The sequence below is a fragment of the Lissotriton vulgaris genome, chromosome 5, assembly GCF_964263255.1.
Source record: "Lissotriton vulgaris chromosome 5, aLisVul1.2, whole genome shotgun sequence".
Taxonomy (NCBI): Eukaryota; Metazoa; Chordata; class Amphibia; order Caudata; family Salamandridae; genus Lissotriton; species Lissotriton vulgaris.
In genome coordinates this window covers 1,348,150,840-1,348,168,433 of record NC_141693.1, presented here as the reverse complement: position 1 = coordinate 1,348,168,433, position 17,594 = coordinate 1,348,150,840, and the positions used below count along the sequence as shown (strand labels likewise).

The following is a 17,594-nucleotide window of genomic DNA, read 5'->3' as shown; positions in this document are numbered from 1 at the left end:
CAGGAGTGGAGCCCTGAGGCAAACGGGATTTGGAAGGACGACGGACGACTGGAGCTTGCCCCCATCTGCACCGGGAGCTGGATACGATCAGAAGTGTTGTGCCGTCGCCCAGGGGAACTGCCGGAGTGGAGCCCTGAGGCAGACGGGAAACACACAACATCTCCTATCGAGGCGGGAGGGGCTGCAGCTCAGTTGCTCTGGCCGCGCACGAAGATTAGCCTTCAACCTGCCAGAAGTCGATGCACATCGCAGCTGTGCATATTCTGGCTAGACCCTCGATAACTGCAAAACTCTGCTGTCTACATCAACGGACTTGCTGAGCAGAAATTACAAAAAGGTATTTACTACACCCCACTCGCTTGTTCACATTTTTTTTAAACCTCCTTTGTTCAAAATGGCTGGGGTCATAAAACTGTAGCAATAAATCCCCTCCTGTACCTCCGATGCCCACGAGGCTCCTCAACTTAACTCCTCCACACAAGACCACCAAAATAGAGATAAGACTGCCTCCCACAAGCTAGGAACTGGGCTTGCTCAAATAGAAAGTGAAACTGCCCTTCCCTGTTCTCAAAGAAACAACAAACAGAGGACTACTGTCTCTACCTCCCCTATTTGGCTGTCATTTTAGACTGGTCTCTCTCTTTGGCGGCCATCATGGACTAGTCATTTTCACTATCTGACCATACCCTAAGAACTGGCCTTTTTTAGAATAATCTCAACTACCGCGCACTTTACATAGCTCTGTATCTACACCTTCTTGTGATAGAGTGTTTGCCTTTTATTGCAGTATTATACTTCTACTTGTATTTTGTATATTTTTTGTAACCTGCACCCATTTCACTTTTTTGCACCGATCGCTACCTCATATATTTCTGGCTGCTCACTAGTGTCACTTTTGACTCATTAACTTTTTGTTGGCATGTGTATTTTGTTCCAGTATATCATCAGTATTATACTTCTACTTGTTTACTGTACATTTGTGTAAGCTACACCCATTTCACTTTTTATTCCTGTAATGCACCGCTTGCTACCTTATATTTTTGTACATTTTTGTAAGCTGCACCCATTTCACTTTTTATTCCTGTAATGCACCGATTTGTACCTCATATATTTTGATTACTCACTAGTGTCACTTTTGTCCCATGTAACTTATTGTTTGCATTTGTCTTTTGCTCTTGTATATCTCCACTGTTCACCCTCCCACACCCACCTATACCGCCATCCCAACATGGATCCCATCGGCAAGCACACATATAAAATCAACTACCCACCCGCACTCATCAAAAAAGCAGCAAAATGCTTTAAACACAACTTCCTGAGGTCCCACCCTGAAACCCCCTTTGCCGACACCTACTTCTCACCGGTCAATGGATCCTTGAACACCGATATCATCTTCCACACCACACGCAGAGCTCAATGGAGAAAAGCGTGCCTCACCTTACTCACCATCTCCACTACCAGGAAATCCGCTCATGGCCTAACACTCTCCATCACACCATCCCAACTCTTCCCAGGCAGAACCACCATTACTATCTACAATAACGGGATTGTCCTAATTCAATCCACAGACAGGAACCTGGAACTACTCGACAACCTGTTCCCCACTTTCAAAGAGCACCTCTCCAATCCTCGGACCTCCACTCATATCACCTCCAGTACTATCACCCCTGACTTCACAGCCCCCACCCACAACCAGTCTAACTTAGTTCAGCACCAGAACGACACGCACCTTGCCTCTACCCCCAGCACCCTAGTCAATCACCCACCTGCTGTAACCACCCCACACTCCTCAATCACAGACACAGATCTCTCCTCCTCATACACCAGCCGCCCCCCCTCACCCCCTACCAACCCGTGGACCTCCACTAATACCACTCTCATTCCTTTCACCCCTGACACCACAGCTCCCACCCACAACCCGTCTAACCTAGTTCAGCACCAGAGCTACACGCACAACGACAAATCCCACCCTTTATCCCCCCCATTCTCAGTCCCCACTACCACCCTCTAACTAATCACGCAGAGCACACCACATCTATTAATCTAACTCCCCCTCCCCACAACAGGACCATCTCCAATCCCATTTCCCCCCCCCACTCTCAGCCCCCACTACCATATCTGCTTCCCCATCACCACTAACATACACTCAACCTCCACCGGGCTCTCTCCGCTTACCACCAATGCCCTCACCTACACCACCAACCTCCTCCCTACTTCATCCACACCCATCCCTCCCAAACCCTCTCTCCTCCCTAACACCAACCCGTACACCGACGCCCTCCCTCGACACACCCCGTCTCAAATGCACTTTCCTCAACTGTAGATCGGCCTCTAGACACTCCTCCGCCATCACTGATCTCATCTGAACATTGGACCTTGACCTAATCATCATGACTGAAACCTGGCTAACCGAATCTTCTACACCTATAATGGACATTCTGGTTCCCCCCAACTACCACATTATTAGACTTGACAGGTCTGGCAAAATTGGTGGTGGAATCGCATGCATATACAGGAACAACCTCTCTGTTCTGAAAGTCACCGCCCCTTCCCTACCCTCCCCAACTTCCTGTGAATACATCTGCCTCGATATTACCAGTGAGGGCAAACCGATATGCTCTTCACGGCATTTACCACCCACCCGGGGACAACCTCACCTTCGCCCAACAAATCATGGATATGATCTCAACCAATTCCGGACAGCTCACCCATATATACATTGGTGACTTCAACCTCCACTGGAACAATCACAATGACGCGGTGGTAAATAGTCTTAAAAGTTTCCTCAACGCCCTTGACCTCACCCAAATATGCAACAGCCCGACCCACGAGAAAGGCTCTATCCTCGACCTTATCATCTCCAAAGAGGACTCTATCCAACTCGAGTCTATCCAACCCTGTGACTGGTCAGATCATCATATTGTCACATTCTTCATCAATAAAATAGTCAAATTCAACCCGGTTCAATCCTCCAAGCCTAAGGTCTGGAAAAGAGATCTGAAAAAACTCAACCCAAACTCCTTACCCCCCAACAGCTGCAACCCCCTACTTCCTCCTACCGGCGCTACGGATGTCCAATCCTTGACTGGCCACTATCTCAACGCCATGACCTCAATAATTAATGAGGTTGCACCCATGCAGCTAAAAAGAGTCTCCGCTAAAATCTCCAATCCTTGGTACGACGGGAGTCTCAATGAGGATAGACGAGCCATGCGAATGGCAGAGCGCACCTGGAGATCAGCTCCCTCTGCACTGCACCTAAAAACCCTGAAGAAAAAGAGAAACGCCTACTTCAGCAAGATAAAACGCTCAAAATCAGACTTCTTCAGCCTCCAGCTCGACCAAGCAAAAAACCGTCCGAGAAAACTGTTTGAGCTAATCAGAACACAATCCAAGGAACAACCCCAACCACTCAGCACTATGCGCGAAGCACCCTCCTGTGAAGACTTCGCCGCTTTCTTTATCCAAAAAACTGCCAACATAAAGAGCGATCTCCTCATTGACGCAAGCCTTTACTCCAAACCCCACTGCATAGCACTCACTGAACCAAACAACAATGCTACATGGTCATCCTTTGGCACCTACTCTGAAGAAGAAATTGGCAAACTGCTCAGCACCTTGAAACCATCCAAGCACCTTGAAACCATCCAATCACCTCACGGACCCCCTCCCTGCTAACGCTGTCAAAGACTTCACCCCTTTGCTCCTTCCACTCTGGACTAAAATTATCAACAGCTCACTTTAACAAGGAACCATCCCTGACTCCCTCAAAGTTGGACAAGTCACACCTTTACTAAAGAAACTTACAGCCCGCCCCTCTGACCTAAACAATTACCGTCCCATTATCAATATTCCCACTCTCACCAAACTGTTGGAAAAATGCGCACAACTACAATTGACTAAACACATTGATCAGTTTGATCTCCTCAACCCTCAATCAGGCTTCCGAGCAGGACACAGTACAGAAACTGCTATGACTCACATAATTGACGACGCCTTTCAAATCCTAAATCAAAACGATACCTGCCTCCTCATCCTTCTTGATCTCTCTTCAGCATTCGACACCGTTAAACATGAGAATTACTATTAAACACAAGAATGGGTCTATCTGGGACTGTACTCAAGTGGTTCACTTCCTTTCTACACAACAGGTCGCAGAAAATCAAGAGCAACAACTTGATGTCCTCGCCAATACCTGTATCGTTAGGCGTCCCCCAAGGATCCTCCCTATCCCCAACTTTGTTCAACCTAGTTATGGAACCTCTCACCACCTTGCTACAAGCATCCAATGTACACTTTCACATGTACGCCGATGACACCCAACTATATCTCAAATTACAATCCCCCAAAGACATTTTGCTCCTGAACTCAACGATCAGAAGCACCCAATCCAGGCATGTCGATAATCATCTCAAACTCAATGCTCTGAAAACAGAGTTCCTTTTGATCTCACCTCCCGCGAAGATCTCTACCACTTAAATTTGGCTTAAGCACCTAACTGCACTCAATGTCCAACCCACCATCGTGGACTCAGTAAAATCTTTAGGCATAACACTAAACACCAATCTCAACATGCAGCAACATATCAGCAAGGCAACTAAGGGAGCGAACTACCAAATCAATACCCTGAGGAAACTTAAACCATTCCTCCGAGCCAAAGACTTCCAAAATGCAGTACAAGCACTAGTCATCCCTCGAATAGAATACGGCAGCATCGCCCTCTGCGGTCTCCCCCTAACTACTACTGCACCCCTAAGAGCCTCTCTAAACGCTGCAGCGAGACTCATCACTGGATCAAAAAAAGTCGCATATTTCCCCTGACTTGAAATCCCTGAACTAGCTGCCTTTTGAAGCCAGAATACATCTGAAAATCGCCTGCATGACACACAAGGCTATACACCTGAGCTCACCCGGATACCTCACCCAGAAGCTGACAATCTCTGGCGGCTCTAGAAACACTAGAGGCACAAACAATCTTCTGCTGAAACCTTGAAGATTCCGGAAGGAAAACACTTATAAACGCTCCTTCTCAGGAATGGCACCCAGGATCTGGAACTCACTCCCTCCTGAAACCAGGCTCATCTCCTCCACTACACTTTTTAAGAAAGAAGTAAAAGCTATCCTCATGGCTAAATATACTTGAACTATTACTGTGGATTTTTTAAAGACTCTGCATCGATCTGTATTATCTGTTCGATCCCTTTGATTATGTGTATTACTTGTATTATTGACTTACCTGACTGTCTATGCTCCCATTTATTTGTACTATTATCATTATTGATGTACCTGTTTTACTATGCTCCCTCATGTACCTACCCCACCCCACTTATTACCCACAACTACGCTATGCCTTATGGCCTGTTATTCACTCTCCTGTTTGTACCCCTGCTTTGTAAAGCGCTCTGATATCTGCAAAGATCTTGTTCGCGCTATATAAAACTTTCAAAATAAAATAAGGAGGATGCACAGCTTTTGTACGAGCTAGGAAGGTGCAACTGTTAAAGTTCCAGTAGCAAGGCATGGTATGGCGCCAAGTTCAGGGTAAGTCGTCAGTTCTTGCAGTGACTGCGCTTTGTCCTTCTGTTCCCAGTTAGACAAATATGGTTTCCTGTATCAGAGCACCCTAAATACTGAATTTAGGGGAGTATAAGGTAGTAGCCATTGGCGTACTTAACCCTGGGGTGACTAAACCCCCTATATGACCACTTCATGTGAAGAGTGGCATAGTTCTGACACAGAGTTCCTAGTTTTACCAAATTCAAAATAGTGAAACCCTTTCTGGGATGTCCACTTCAGGTGGCTATCCTTAGGGGTGTGCTTAGCCTGAAAGTGGAACATGCCTACTGGCTAATTTTCCCGCATACCCTGGTCCCTCTGCAGAGGAACTGCATTCCCAGATCGGCAGGAGGAAGCTGTTGACGCATGTCAAAGGTGGCACAGGCTTTGTAGCCTCTGGCTTGGATATGTTAAATCACTATTCACCTTTCATGGGGAGTTGTTACCACCTTCCTCCAGCGCAGGCATTGTTTCTGGCCCCAGAGCACAGGCTCTCACCTACATGGATTCAGAAACATGTTTGTGGTGACAATCTGGATGATAGCAGGCAGCCAACACACTAAGGGACTAGTAGGTTTTGCCCTCTGGGAGCATAAGGTGTTTAAAAGCTATGCGTCAGAAATGCCGGAAACAAGAAAGGTCCTGGACTGCTCATCCTGACTCACGGGGGAAAGCCCTGCGTAAATCTCTTCTTAGAGACTATAAGAAGGCGATAATGGAAGAAAAAAGGCACTATTTCACTAATTTGACCTCTTTAAAATCTCCTAGAAACCTTTTCAACATTGATTCTCTTTCGGCACCTTGACCTGCCGATCCTACCATCGAAACCCAGGAACTTTGTGACAACATAGCAAGCTTCTTCCACGATAAGATTGCTGATATCTACAGTGCTCTTGAAATCAGCAATCAAGAGCTAAATGCTAAGGCAGTAGAACTTTCCTTTTCAACTCCTGCTATTAATGAAAAGAACGATGCTCTGTTTAAACCGTCGCTCACATGCTTCCCCCGGTTGTCTCCAGAAGATCTCAATCTTTTACTTTATGCTACCAAGTCCTGCTCGCCTCTGGACCCATGCCCATTAAAAATCTTGAAAACCTGCAGAGGGTCTGTGCTTCCTCCTCTATTGGAGGTTAGGAACCTGGTGATCCGAGAGGGTATCTTTCCCTCCCCCTGGAAGACCACCATTGTTAGGCCTTTGCTTAAAAAACCCTCCCTAGATCCAGGAATCCTGAAAAATTACCGTCCCATCTCCTTGCTCCCGGCCCTAGCCAAGATTCTGGAATCTTATATAAACCAAAATCTGTCTGCTTTCATTGAAAACTCCAACATGCTAGATCGCTCCCAGCATGGCTTTCGATCAGCTCACAGCACAGTCTGCTCTCACTGTTGTGACTAATAAAATCAGATCCGAGGTTGACAGGGGACACCCCTCGCTGCTTGGGTTATTAGATCTCTAAGCAGCATTTGACACCTTGTCCCCGTCAATATTGATCTCCAGGCTCAAGGACATCGGATTAGGGGGCTCTGCCCTTAGTTTACTCTCCTCCTTTCTCCATCACAGGGAGCAGAGAGTTAAAATGGGCGACTTCCTCTCCGACTCCGAAAAGGTGCAATGTGGGGTTTCCCCAGGGCTCCTCATTGAGCCCTCTATTATTTAACATCTATGTTACCCCACTTGCAAAGGTGGTAAGACCCTTTGGCCTGGATGTGCTTTCATATGCCGATGACACTCAGATCTTGGTATCCATCACCCAGCCAGCGAGACTGCCTCCAAGTTTAGAGCTTGTATGGAGGCAGTCTCCCAATGGATGGCGTGTAATTTCTTAAAACTAAACGGCGAAAAGGCCGAAATTATGGTCTTTGGAGGGAGCCAAGATCTTTGGTCGAAGGACTGGTGGCCGCCGTCCCTGGGAGACTGTCCTACCCCCACTTCTATTCCTAAGAACCTTGGCGTACAAATTGCCCCCGTTTTATCTTTCGATTCTCAGTTAAATAGGACAGTGTCAACCTGCTGTGGCATTATTAGAATCCTAAAGAAAATTGCCCCCTACCGGTCCTTGGCAGCCCGGAAACAAGCAACAGCTGGCTTAGTACTATTGATGCTAGATTATTGTAATGCCCTTTATGGCAGCATTAATAAAGGTTCCATCTACCGCCTCCAAATGGTACAGAATGCGGCAGCCAGGTTGTTCTTCAGCCTGCCTAGGCGAGCTTCTGCAACAATGGCCAGAAGAGACCTTCACTGGCTTCCGATTCCATCTAGGATCTCCTTCAAAATTCTTTGTCTGGCCCATGGTGCTATTCATGGCTCAGGATCGGAAGGTATTCGGTCTCTTGTGTCCATACACCCCCAGTAGAACTTTTCAATCATCATCGAAGAATAGGCTTGTGGTTCCTAGGTTTGCAAAGGTAAGATGGGGAGGCAGAGCCTTTTCCACCTTGGCTCCCAAACTCTGGAACTCCCTCCCCCTTGAGCTCACCAGTCAATCTTCCTTAGCAATCTTTAAAAAACTTCTGAAAACCTGGCTTTTCTCCCAAGTATATTAGGGTTTGCTCTCCCAGTGGCCTCTTGGTTTAGTTATCTGGTAGTTTGGACTTTTATGTTTGTATTGCGCCCTGATGCCCCTTGGGGCTAAGTTTGCGCGGTATAAAAATGCCATTCATTCATTCATATCACAATTAATCTGGTACGGGCATCAGTATAGATTTATTAAGAAGAGGTGCACTATTACTTTCACTGAAGCCATTATGTAGCGGAGTAACTCGTAATGACTAGAGTCCAGTACATATGCTTAAGATGGCTTCCTGATCACTAGCAATGTCTTAGTAATGGAACTAGATATCACAGGGCTATGCAAATGTGCCCTCACGTTTGGTAAGGCGTGCTGTAGGGGTAAAATACACAAGACATGCAGTGTACCTGGGCATTGCACACAGGGAATGTGCAGGTGGCACTAGTGGGCCAGCAGCAAGATGGCAGCACACTAGTGCAGCTTCGCTGGCGAGGCCCATTTATCCGTCAAGAATCCTGAAATAGGACTACAATCACTTGTGGAAAAACAGCTGTATATATAGTGCAGACTACTGAAAATGCTATAGCAACAAGTCTCAGCGGATCTGTTGGAGGCTGCAAGCATCATACTTATTAGACCAGGTCTTCTGTGAGGGAGGTCAGGAAGCAATAGTTAACTGCTTTCATACAAACTTGGGCTCAGTAATTAGTACGGCCACCCTATGCGATGCATTCAAGTAACAATAAGGGGGACATGTAATAGTCTCCAGGCTGAGATTCTGAAATCTATACATAATCGTCTGAGAACAATTGAATCTACACTCAGATTTAGAAAGGTCATACGAGCCCCGATTCTGGCACACTGGCGCAAATAAGTGACTGCATCACCGAATATAATGAGACGGCAGAGAAGAAGTCAAACGCAAGTAGCGTAGATGGGCGGCTCAGGTTCATGTCAAAGGGGGCGGACCAGGCCATGTGATTGAGAAGAAAAATAGCAGAGAACTGAGCACTGACATAGTGGAAGTGACAACAGACGAGGGTTTGTCCTGTCATGCTGCACCGAAGTACTTATTAGGCTCATCGTACTACTCAAGGGGTGTGATGAGCATATTACGTACCTCGGTATATGGATACACAGGGACTCTAGCTTAGTTTTACAGTACACCTATGGTAGGGCTGTCTCCCATCTTAAGGAGGAGGTATCGAGACGGATAAGGCTTCCGCTGTCGCTGGCAGACATAATAGCATATACCTGCTCACAAATATCCCTATATGCCTGTCACATTCTTTACAAAATCACGCTCACAACTGATTAGGTTGGCATGGGCAGGGAATGGGACATTCCGACATTACCTTATGCTCAGGGAGGTTTTGCAGCACAGGACCTAAAACTCTACTATCTATGCACACAGGAGCATTTCGCACATTATTGGCAACATGCCCAAAATGCCTCCCACACAAGCCTGGAAAGCACTGGGGAAAAGAGCACAGATAGCACCACTATATGCACCAGCTCTACCATTTGCACCTCACTCAGAGATATCGGTGTCAAGAGAAGCTCGCTCACTGGCTGTTCTAGGTGAGGCAGGGTTGCGTATACTGTGGGATGCCTACAATGAAGGGGAATTTATAAGTTTGGCTGATCTACGTTGCAAAGGCGGCATGCCTCATGCTCACTTTCCTATACTGCAGGCTCAGAGGTGTGCTTTACAGCCTGTTTCCCAGGAGAACCGGCCACACTAGGAGCACTCCAGTTGCTCCTCACGACTGAATCAAAAGCTCCTAGTTACACACTTGTATAATGTGTCACAAATGGATGCCCGCCCGGAGTAGGAGGACTCATTAAGAAAATGGAATGAGGGTCTCCCTGCTCCAATCACCAGGGCAGCGGAGGGAGTATATTAGATTTGGGGCTCTTTCTGCAATCCATATCAATTGGAATAAGTCACAGCTGTTTCCACTTATATAACGCCTTAAAATTTACTACTGACTTCCCACTGAATTGAGGTACTGTCTCAGAAACAACGAAGTACCTGGATACGTATAAATAGGAAAGTGGTGATGCAATTATGGAGTTAAAGTTAGTATAATTATGTTAAAAGATATATCCGTGGATCTCACTTTCACTTGCCGAGCATATAGAGCTCATGAAAATGGTGCTTCTCTTGAAAATGCTTTATCTATTTTTAAACATACTATTCCCCCTCTACGACATCTTCTTTAAGTTTCTTAGAACCCAGCTAATCAAGCTGGAGTAGGCGGGTAAGCACATAGAGTCACATGGGAAACGCTTGTGCTACCCTTTCTTCTTGGCAGACTGGAAGCACCAGGCAAAGAGCTTAGCCTCCAGGTGAACTTTGCTATGTACTGGTATCAGCTAGTGCCTTATCTCTCACACTAGGAGGTCGACAGCATGACACTGGTCCCGATCTCCCCCCCGCCCCTCCATTCTTTGGATTGATCTAAAATTCTTTGAGTGACATGTAAACAGCCATGTTCATGGCTAGAGTGTGGGGTAAACTGTGTAGGAAAGTAATCAAGGAACTACTTTGCTCCCCCCATACTGTCTCCAAGTTATAACTCTCTATTTCCGGTTACACATGAGTTAAAGGCACTATCCCAGCTTAGAGCAAGGGGGATTTACAGAATCAGTCTTTAAATTAAAACACTTTAGATGAAACGCCACTTGCACCCCACTCTGGATGTCTTTTTATACTATAGGTTGTGGGTCAGCAGTTTGTTGTGCTGGGATTTCCCACGGAACCGAAACCACTCCTGACCCTTTAAACACCACTGGACACCACCGACACCAAACACCTAATATTGTATAGCTCTGCACTGGAGGAGATGCCTATAATTCACCAGTAGGCTCGATTGGGATGGGAACATTTATAGGACAAGTAATACCTAAAAAAAAGCCTGAAGTTTATTTGGGTGCATACTAATACGGTGTCTAAGTGAAAGATTTCACATTCCCGTAATTTCTGTAGAGGGCATATTATATTCCCTTAGCCCTTCGGGGATTTGGTCTTAGGGAGTATTCCAAATGTGAGAGACGTGGTTCACCAGAGGCAGATTTTTTGCACATAATGTGGTGGTCTAGAAATATTCGAGTGGTATTATCTGCTTCATCTATTGTGGTCGATTGTGAATTGCATGCAGACAAACTTGCACCATTGAGATGTTGGAAAAACACTGCCTTGCTGCATAACTCATTTATTGCATTAGCTCTCTTGCTGGCTAAAAGGCATGTGGCCCCAAACTTTAAGCATGAGCTAAGCTATCTAGTGCACTGTAATGAGCATTTACAGCTGTATGCAGATTTGTTACATGTGGCCTCTAGAGATAGGAAGGCCCCTGAGGGCGTATTTGTGGTTCTAGTCCGACTGCACGGATGAGGATGGAGCAGCTATGCGGAGAGGTGGAATATTTAACTGAATGCTTCAATTTCTGCTCTAGATTGATATACACCTTATTCATACACTGGTCATTTCCACCTGTTCTGTTGTACATTAAGCCTCTGGCACAGAACTCCGATGTCCTGGCCAAACTTGTACTTCCACATCTGTTATCTATACAGTTAAAGCAGGAAATGTTTATCATGCGCTATAACGTAGAATGAGAAGCCTACTGGAAGTGCGGATATGATGGGATGAGATATTACTATGCCACATTCGCTTCTATTTGCAGAAAATATCTCAATACTAAAATATTGGGAATTTTGTTTTTCTGCTGTGGCAAACAGATCCTACTGGGGTGCCCCTTTTGTGGAAGTATGGGCGTAGGACTTGTGGGTGGAGTTACCACTCAGACTTGTTGAGTACTGCTCGTCAGGTCTGCAAAGTTGTTCACTCCCGGTAGTTACTCTCCCAGGAGATTAACTCTGATGGATGGCCCAGCGCCAAATTTGTTGGGCTAGGTGTGACCGAGGAGCGAGTGAGAGCCCCGCAGTTTTTGAAGGTAGAACATGGCGGTTATGTTGATGGTAAGCAGCAGGACTACTTTGTCTTGGATTTGGAGGATAACCACCCTTATGTCTAGTTGAATGGCTTCGAGCTGCAAGTGGTTGATGTGGAGACACTGCCGGTGAGGTGGCTGCAGAATTTGGACTGTCATGTTGCTGTAGTGTACACTCCAGCCAGCTAAGGATACATCCTTGGTGATGTCACTTGCAGGATAGGGTCTACAAATGCCCTGTTCTGCAACCAATTGTTGCTGTTCTGCCACTTACCAGCAACAGACCATTCTCTTGACCGCTTGTGACCATTGGTTGGAGAGGCAACTCCTGAAGCGGTCACATATGATGCCTGGCATGGGGCAATTTAGCAATGAATGAGGCAATCATTCCTAGGAGACTCACAACAGTGCAAACAAAAATGTGACCGAATGGCTGAAAAAAAGCCAGCTGTTGTTTAAACGCCTGCATCCTCTGAGGGATTTGCAAGACTTTTCCCACTACTGAATTGAAAAAGAATAGTATCTTACCTGTCGGTGTAGTTTTGCAGCTTGAAGACTTTCTGGATTCACCAGTGTGTGTATTATTCCGCCATCTCGCAGTTGGGTCCGGATTAGTCTGATTTCCTTTTCTTTTTCGGCCCAGGTAGGGTGGGCGTCAACGTGCCACCATTTGGTGTCCTCCGATGTCGGTGCGCTTCTGGCTGAAGCTCCCTCCTGTGGTCGCCATCTTCGGATTCTTTTTTCTGTTCCTGTTTGAGTGTTGTTGTTGGTCTATGAAACCCATTCCTCTTGGCTCCTTCTGGCAGAGGAGGGTGAGATCGCTAGTGAATTCAGAAAGTCTTCAAGCTACATAACTACACCGACAGGTAAGAAACTATACGTTTTGCAGCATGAATCTTTCTGGATTCACTATGCTGTGCATAGACTTTGTAGCGGTTTGCTAGGTTAGTGGTGGCGGGTGGAAGAGGAGCTCCGATTCCTGAATATGTGTTGTAAGACCTTCTGTCCCAACTTGAGCTTCCTTATTCATTTGAATATCCACACAGTAGTGTTTAGTGAATGCGTGCACAGATGACCACGTTGCTGCTTGACAGATGTCCTGAATAGGTGTGTTTGCTAGAAACGCTATGGTGGCTCCCATCTTCCTTGTTGAGTAAGCCTGCGTTGCTCCTTCCAATTATTGTCCTGTTTGTTTGTGGCAGTATTGTATTGCTTGTGCAACCCACATTGCAATAGTGTTCTTGGTTACAGGCCGATCCAGAAAACTGGTTGCGAAGGAGACAAAAAGCAGTTTTGTCTTCCTGCATTCATTTGTCCGTTCTATGTAATGCATTACTGCCCTTCTGGCGTCTAGTGTGTGCAATGCTCTTTCTGCGCTAGTTGTAGGCTTTTGGAAGAAACTTGGATCGATTGATTGATGGGGAACCTAGAAACCACTTTTGGTAAGAAGTGTGGATCAGTTCTCATTACAATCCTGTTGCTGTATATTTGAAGGTATGGTTCTTGTAAAGTGAGCGCTTGTAGTTCGCTTACCCTTTGTAGTGAAGTGATCGCCACTAGAAAGACTGTTTTCAGCGTGAGCATATGAAGTGTGGCCTTATGCATGGGTTTGAACAGCGCCTTCATAAGTTGTGTCAGTACTACACTGAGGTTCCATGTTGGCGGTGGTACCCTCTTATGGGGGGCTACTTTTTTCCAACTAGTGAGGGGAAGAAACTTCTCCCCGTTTCTCCCCTTGTGTACGCCACTATTGCTGCTAAGTGCATCCTGAGGGAAGTGTAACTCAGCTTGTATTGCAGTAGATGTGTTTGGTACTTTAATACTGTGGATTCCTTTGTCCTTCTGTTTTGTAGTTTCTCTTTGGCGCACCATTGTGCAAATCTCTTCCATTTGGCTGCGTAGCGTTTTCTTGTTGTAGGTCTTCGTGCCTCCCGAAGCACTGCCATAGTGCTCTCTGGCAGTTTGAGGTGTGCGAACTCTAAGTCTCCAGGAGCCATGCCGCCAGGTTGAGGCTCTCCGTCTCTGGTGCAACACCTTCCTGTGTTGCATGCTTAGAAGGTCCTTTCTTTTTGGGAACTTGTGAGCTGGACCCTGCGCCATTTCCATTATTTGTGAGAAACAGGTCTGTCTGGCCCACCGTGGTGCGATTAGAATTAGCGTCATGTTGCTGGCTTTGCACTTGTTCAGTACCCTGTGTAGCAGTGTTATCAGTGGAAAGGCGTAGGCAAATGTCCCTGACTAACTTATCCCAGGGATCGACTGCACGTTTGTCTCGATGCGAAGTGTTGGCATTTTGCATTTTGGGGTGTTGCAAGTAGGTCTACTTGCGGTGTCCCCCATTTGTTGAATATTTTTTAGTAACTCTTGTTGGTTGATCTCCCACTCGTGGGATGCAGACGACTGTCTGCTCAGCCTGTCCGCTTCCACATTGTCCTTTCCTGGGAGGTGTATTCCTGTGCTAGTGGCGACAGGATCACTGAGTGTGTACTTCCTTGCTTGTTTATGTAGAACATTGTTGTGGTGTTGTCTGTTTGGATCAATACTCTTTCCGTACAGGTGCTCCTGAAAGGCCGTTACGCTAGGAAGACTGTCTTCAGTTCTAGTGAGAAGTGTTTGACTGTCTTGGGGCGTCCACAATTCTCTCACCTTGAAGTTGTTCATGTGCGCTCCCCATCCCAGCTGGGGTCTGATGGAGCTGGTTGTGTGAATGGTTTTCACTGTGTTCGGTTTCTCTTGTTCCACCACGCCATCTCTTGATGAATTGTTTGTGTGACAACCACAAGGTCCTCCCAGCTCCTTGTAGCCCAGGATCATTGCTGTTGAAGCCATTCATGGAACGGTCTCATATGTAGTCAGACGTGGGGGATTAAGTGTCTGCAAGATGCCATCATGCCCATCATTTTACCTACCGTCCTCACCATCAGAGCTTGCCCCTTTCGGTAATTCGGTGTCTCCTTCAGGATAGCTAAAGTCCTCTTTGTGCTTGGGAACACCGTGTCCTGTAATGTGTTGAGCTCTGCTCTCAAGAAGACTTTCACCTGCTCCGGTTCTGTGGAGGATTTTCCCCAGTGGATGGAGAACCCCAATCTTGACAGCATTTGAATCGCTGGATGAGTGTTCTTTGCAGGCATCGTAAGAATTTGCCTTTACCAGTCAGTTGTCGAGATACAGGTATACGTGTATCGCCTGTCTCCTCAAGTGTGCCGCCACTGCTGCCAGGCATTTTGTGAACACCCTTGGTGCTGATTTTAGTCCGAAAGTTAGCACTGTGAACTGGCAGTGAATATCCTTGGGCACAAACCTTAGTAAGTGTTATTGTTTTCAGTTCAATGGTATTTATTTATTTATTTATTTCGCGATTTCTAAAGCGCCTGGTGACCCGTAGGCATCCCCGCGCTATTAACCTGTCGCTATCCAGAGAGGGGAGAGGGAGTGTGTTTAATTGGGAAACAGGAATGTTTTGAGTTTCCTACGAAACACTATGTAGGACGGTTCCAGACGAAGGCTGAGGGGGAGTAGGTTCCAGGCTGAAGAGGCTTTGACCGAGAAGCGGCGTCCGCCGGAACGAGCCTTCCTGAATTTGGGCACCTTAGCAAGATGCTCGGCGTCGGAGCGAAGTGATCTTGAGGCTTTATATGGGGTAACCATATGTTTAAGCGCGTCAGGGCCAGCTCCATTCATGAGCTTGTGGGTGGTACATAGGGCCTTGAATTCTATTCTCTGGCGGACGGGGAGCCAGTGTAGGGCTTTGAGGGCGGGCTTAGCCGACACTCTAGGGGAAAGGTTCATGATGAGCCTGGCCGCCGCGTTCTGAGTACGTTGGAGTTTGGCCAAAGAGTACTCAGGGGCCCCTAGATAAATGGCATTGCTATAGTCGAGCCGTGCCAAGACAAGGCCCTGGACAAGTAGTTTCCTGGATGGGAGGGGGAGAAGAGGCAGGATCTTGCGAACGGACCGAAGCAGGCCAAAGCAGGTGCCTGCTGTCTTGGTTGCCTGCGTTTTCATAGTGAGGTCCGGTTCTAACCAAACCCCTAGAGTCTTAATTTCATTTTTGGGAGATGGAATTTCACCGAAGGTGTCGGGCCAGGACGTGGGCGGCAGGGTTATCCGTTTATTGCCTAAGAGCATAAGGTATGTGCAGGTATGCATCTTTTAGATCTATTGTTGTCATGTAATCCCTTGTTTTATCTGGGGAATTACTTCTGGCAGGGCTGTCATTTAGAATTTTTGGGTTCTTATGTGCTTGTTCAGGTACCTTAAGTCCAGGATAGGACGCAGCCTCTCCTCTACCTTTGGTACGAGAAAGTTAGTGGAGTAGACTCCCTTCCCTCTCTGCTTTGTTGGTACCCTTTCTATGGCTTGTTTGTCTAGAAGTACCTTTGTTTCCTGTAACAACTGATAGTTCTCTTCTTGAGTGAATCTTTCGGTTTGGCTTTCTGTATAGGGGTTGTCTTTGTAGTTCTATACAATAGCCATGTCTTATGATGTTTAGTATCCACTTGTCTGGTGGTAATCCTCCTCCACTCTTGGAGGAAGTCCTTTTTCCTGCCTCCTACCGGTGTTGCATGTTGGATGAATTGTGAAACTTTTGGTTGTTTTCGTTTTTGACACACCGTTGTTGATGTAGACTCGGTGAGTGTGAAGTCACTTGGAGGCGGGCTGTGGGCCTCCTCTGGGTGTGCTACCTTGTCCTCTTGTGCGCCCACAAAAGGACTGGCCCCTAGGTTGGTATTGCCATGTCTGCTGCTGCTGACCCTGGTTTCCCCCTTGGAAGCCTTAGTTGAAGGATTGGTGCGATGTAGGTGGTTGGTTGTTACCCCTGCCTGCTGGTCTTTGCGGTACTCCCCTTCTCATCCCCCTGAATATCAGGGCTCCCATTGACCTTGTAGTCTCGTTCTCCTTCAGTTGGTTCAACTTTTCGTCGACTGTTCAGCCGAACAGTTGTTCCCCATTAAAGGGTGTGCCAAGAATGTTACTTTGTACTTCGGCTTTGAAGCCTGAGATCCGGAGCCAGGCATGCCTTCTCTCGGTCACCCCTATCATCATTTGTCTACTTGATGTTTCCACTGCGCTTAGAGCAGAGTTCAAACATGTATTTGCCATGTTCTTCCCCTCCTCTACCAGGTGGCTGGCCCTCTTCTTACTGGTATTAGTCTGGTATGTGCTGGAGTAGTTCTCCAACCTCCTCCCAATGCGGATACGCATGCCTATTGATGAGGGCATTAGAGTTGGCAATACGCCACTGTATTGCTGCACTCCTTTCCATCTTTTACCCTGTGAGGTCCATCCTCTTGCTTTCCTTGTCAAGAGCTGGTCCTGTATTTGTGGGGATGTTGGTTCTCTTTCTGGTCATGGCTGCAATGATGGAGTCAGGTGGTTCTGACCCCCTGATGTACATGGGGTCCTGTGAGGGGCGTTTTTATTTCTTCTCACACCTTGGGGTGACAGGCCTGCATATAGCCGGTTCTTTGAACGCCTCCCTTCCCTGGTCCAGCACACAAGGAAGCATTGGCAAGAATTGGCTCCTTGTTTGTATTGGCAAGTGCTTCCAGCAGGAAACATGCCT

General features: G+C 46.8%; 1 protein-coding gene across 1 annotated transcript in view; it reads right to left on the bottom strand.

Annotated features, from left to right (window-relative positions):
• CSDE1 (cold shock domain containing E1) overlaps positions 1 to 17,594 on the bottom strand; it is a 689,720-nt gene that overhangs the window by 401,426 nt on the left and 270,700 nt on the right.